A 4,732-nucleotide genomic window follows, 5' to 3' on the forward strand; every position below is an offset into this window, starting at 1 on the left:
TGCGATTTCTATTAAAAAATTACATTGAAAGCAACTGCAGGTGGCTACTTGCTTCTATGATTGAAAACAAGTCCGCCATAATTGTTATTTTTAATTGGAATTTTGTATAATGTTTGATGATGTTTTTGCTATTAAATGAGATCTTTTAATCGGAATTTTATTAAATATATGACAATTACATTTAAGCACGGTTCATTGATATTGTCAAACGAATTTCAAATCAAAATGAATAAAAGCTTGCAATGCGAAATATGCTCCAAGCAATAATGTCACTTATCGGTAAGCTTATAGTTAATTAACAGTCATGTTGTCTTTTGGAATTTTAATATTCAAAATTTAATATCTGACTACCTTAGTTACAACAAAACAAAATTTCTGAGTTAAAAGGAAATGGTTCTGGAGAGAAAAAAGCCAAAAAAAAAAAATACATTTGATTAAATGTAAAAAGATAATCAAATAATAACTTATCCAATTTTCTTACAATCATATCAATAATGCAGGAAAATCAAATTTTAAAATAATGGTAATTTTTTTCCCTATATACAATAAAAATATTTAATAATATATTTAATAACACAAGCAACAATAATGTAGAAGGATATAAACCCATATTAATTTTTTTTTCCTTTCCCTCATAAAGCATTCATGTGGATTGATTTTTTTTTCTTTGGCTAAAAATGAAAAGAAAAATGGCTTGATCTTCGAAGACCATATAGGAAGGTCCAATGACTAGGACTTTGACAAACAAAATTTCGTAATATTTTCATTTAAAAAAAATAAAGAAAAAATTCCATTTCTTTAAATTTATTCTTCACAATTAAAAACCGATCATATAAGGTCACAACTCACAATCAAATAATTTTATTCATATTAATAAATAAATGTATTACATTAATAATAATAACAACAATAACAATAATAACAATAATAATAAACATGTATATTGAATCAGAGACCATATAAAAGTCATTTTCTTTTTATTTTTGTTATTATTTCTTGCCAAATTGTTTAGTTGTTAGATGTTGACAATTTTATAGTTTATTAATGCGAATGGGCCTTAATGAAGGAAGAAAAATTGAATAAATTCCTGAAAAAAGAAATAAGTAAACAAAATTTTTCTCATATTGAGTTAGCTCTGAGGATCATGCCCCCTGGGAGCAACAAGATGTGAAACAAAGAAAAAAATTGGAATTTATATACCTCTCATTCACATTAAGGTAGTTGTAAATACTTAATTTTGTCCAAGATATATATTTTTTAAATCAGGTTTGCTTTTATAATTAGGTTTTTATCATCAATTTTTTAGATTCATTAACGATTCATTTTTAGATGATCAAGGATGAAGCCCAATGTTGATCCCATAATGAGGTCCGTTACATTAGCTCAAATAATGCTCGAAATAACCATATAAAAAGTTTGATAAAAGAGTTATTCTTAAAACCCATCAATGGCTTATTGTTGGTCATTAAATATAAAAAAATAAAAACTAAAATATTAAAAATAAAGAATATGTATATAATAGATATAAAGAAATATTAAAATATATATAATAAAAAATAATATAAATAAAAATGATAATAAATAAATATATATAATAAAAAAGCTTGGCCTATTGGGTTTAAAAACATGCATGCATGGGACATAAAAGTATATAAAAAAAAAAAAAGCTGATGGAAGTAAGCTTCACATGGAAAAACAAAAACAACAAAATAGAAGAAAAACAAAACTGCATGAAAAGCCATTATGCATGAAGAAAAATGCATAAGGGCGTACATGGTAAATGGCAAGAAGGTATGGTGCAACGTGGGATGAGCAATTTTGCTAACTACCAAAGAAAAAAAAAACTAGAAATGAGAAAAAAAGAGGCACGATTCAATGAAAAAAAGGGAGAAAAAGAACCAAAAACAAAAAAAAAAAAGAGACAAAAAAAAAAGGTGCCAATAAATGAAGAAAAAATCCAAACCAAAAAAAAAAAGCAAAATGTAAAAAAGAAAAGGAACAAAAAATGCAAAATGCAAAATACAGAAGAAAATAGAGAATGAAGCAACAAAAAAAAAGTTGGTTGGCGAAATGAAGCAGAATAGCGACCAAAAACGAGTGAACTAGGAAAGGGGAAAAAGCAAAAAATGAAAGGCAGTTGAAAGAGAAGGTAAAAGGAAAAGGAAAACAGAATAGATACTAGGTAAAAAAATTTTAAAAAAAGAGGGGATGATGAAGCTGCCAAAAGCTACTAACAGCAGACAACATAAACGAAGAGCTAGAAACTAGAAAAAAATAGAGGTAGCAGTGGAAACAAGGGAGATATAGTAAAACAAATTACAAAAAAAAATAAAATAAAAGAAAAATGCAAAAGAATGGCCAAAGAGAAGTTAGAGGACAAGATGCAGAAACAAGAAAAACTATTGATCATATAACAGTAGCATAGGGAAGAATGCGAAAAAGACCAGAACGAAAAATAAAAGATAAAAAAAAAAGGCAAAGCTCTCAGGGAGAAGGAGAACTAGCCGAAGAAAAGAAAACAAAACTACAACGTAAAAAGATAAAAAAAAATTAGGGATGTAGAGGAGGTTCTTTAAGCAAAACAAAAAGTGAAAAAGCTAATAATAACAATAGAAAACCTGTAGCGAAAAACTTGAAAATAGTAGCAAAAAAAAATTAAAAGAAAGAGTAAAAAGGCAGTAGCTGAAAGGAAAACTAGAGATATTCAACAAAAAAAAAAAACCAAAAAAGAAGTGAGGATTGAAGTTCGCAGGAAAGGTAATCTCTTTAGACCTTTTCGAGCATGTCATGCATAAATCTTCCATGCTTAGCTTTGATATCTTGATCCTTTGCTCATAAAATTTAAAACCCTACTTTTTAGTTTTAGTTTCTCTAGTTGTTAGATCTTTGGCTATTTAGCTCACATCTCTTTGTATTTTTTTTTTTTTGTTTTACATTTCATTTAAACCTTTCTTTAATTGGTTGTAGTAGTTATTTAGTATAGCAAAATTTTCTTTAGGCAAATCAGATATTGTTTAAAACTTGATAGTTTGTAGATGTGATTACAATTAGCTATTATTTTATTCAATCTTCCTACAGTTTTTATTTTTCTTTCATCTTGTTAACTTTAATCCCTTACAATTTGAAAGCCAAATTCACTACAAAAATTAGAGTGAAAAAATTTTAAGATAAATTCATGCAACTCAAAATATAATAATAATAATAATAATAATAATAATAATAATAATAATTTCACCTAAAAGTTAAAGAATTATTAAATAATAAAATAATAAAGAATAAGAATAATAAAATTTTAATAAAAATAAAAAATATATAAAAAATATAAAAATTCATTATTTAGAAAATTACAAATTACAAGCTTACTCCGAAAGTTTGCCTAAATATTAAAAATTTTTAGAGAGGTTCATAAATTTTTAAAACCTCAAAACCTTGAAAAAGAAAGCCTAAATAAAACTCTAAAATAAAACCCTAGGTGGAACTTTAAACCCAAGGTAAAACTCGAGACCCTAAAATACAACCTTGAAACTCTAAGCCCTAGTTAAAACCCTAAATAAGACCTTGAAGTCTTCATTCACTTAAAACCCTAAGACCATCCCAAAATTCAAGGTTTTATATGAAATGCTTTTGTAAAATAATCTATTTCTGAATACTACCTAAATGATGGGGTATTTAAGAAATTTTATTTCATTAAGAATTTTCATATAATTTCATTTTTTAAAAAATAATAAAATGAGATTTTAAATATAAATAATCACATCCAAACTCTGTCTAGAGGTTAAAAAGTCTGGGTAGTCTTTTTATATTTCAAAATTCGATTCCTAAAGTTCACATTTTATTGTTGCTTGTGTATTTCTCATTTTTAGATTAATGTTTACATTCATTATGCATATATATGCTCATTCTAATTATTGATATTAATATTAATTTTTTTTTGTTTTTTTACTTCATGAAAAGTTCTCTAAAAAATTAGTTTAAAAAATGAATAAATAAATAAAAGTAAAATAATATTACGAGAAATATAATTTTTGGTACTTTGCTTAGATGTTGGAGCATCATCAATAATTATCATTGTCAAAGAATATTATTTTTATTTTTAAGGAAATGTTATGATAGATCTTAGACAGAAAGGATTATCCTTGAATTCTAGCTTTGTGTCGGAGAATTTTAAGATATTGTTTAATTTATAGATTTTCATAGCATTTCTAAATAAAGACTTTTTTTATTGATTTTATTTCTTAAAAAGAAAGGGATTTATTATTAAATCTTAAAATGAAGCCTTTTTTATCCAAAACCAATGATAGTGCATGATTAATTAATACCAATTTTATAGGTACTATGGGGGTGCTAATCTTTTCCTATATGTAATTGACTTTTGAACCCAATTTTGTTTTGTAGACAAAAATTATCTTTTTAATAAATTTTAAACTCATTTTATTGTTTTATTAAAAAGATAAAATTTTTAGGTAGCCAATCACACCCTAAAAAATATTAGTGGTGACTCTTCGTGTTTAAATGATTTTAAATTTTTACGTCTAGCAATTGAGTCTTCGAATTAATACGTTATGATAACTTGACGACTCTACTACAGATATTTTAAGAGTCAAGTAAAAATTTTTAATCATGCACATAAAAATTATCTTTTTAATAAATTTTAAACTCATTTTATTGTTTTATTAAAAAGATAAAGTAACAAAAATTATATTTCTCATAATATTATTTTACTTTTATTGGT

This window comes from Durio zibethinus, chromosome 28 (assembly GCF_047325235.1).
Source record: "Durio zibethinus cultivar Kanyao isolate XHJ-2024 chromosome 28, ASM4732523v1, whole genome shotgun sequence".
Classification (NCBI taxonomy): Eukaryota; Viridiplantae; Streptophyta; class Magnoliopsida; order Malvales; family Malvaceae; genus Durio; species Durio zibethinus.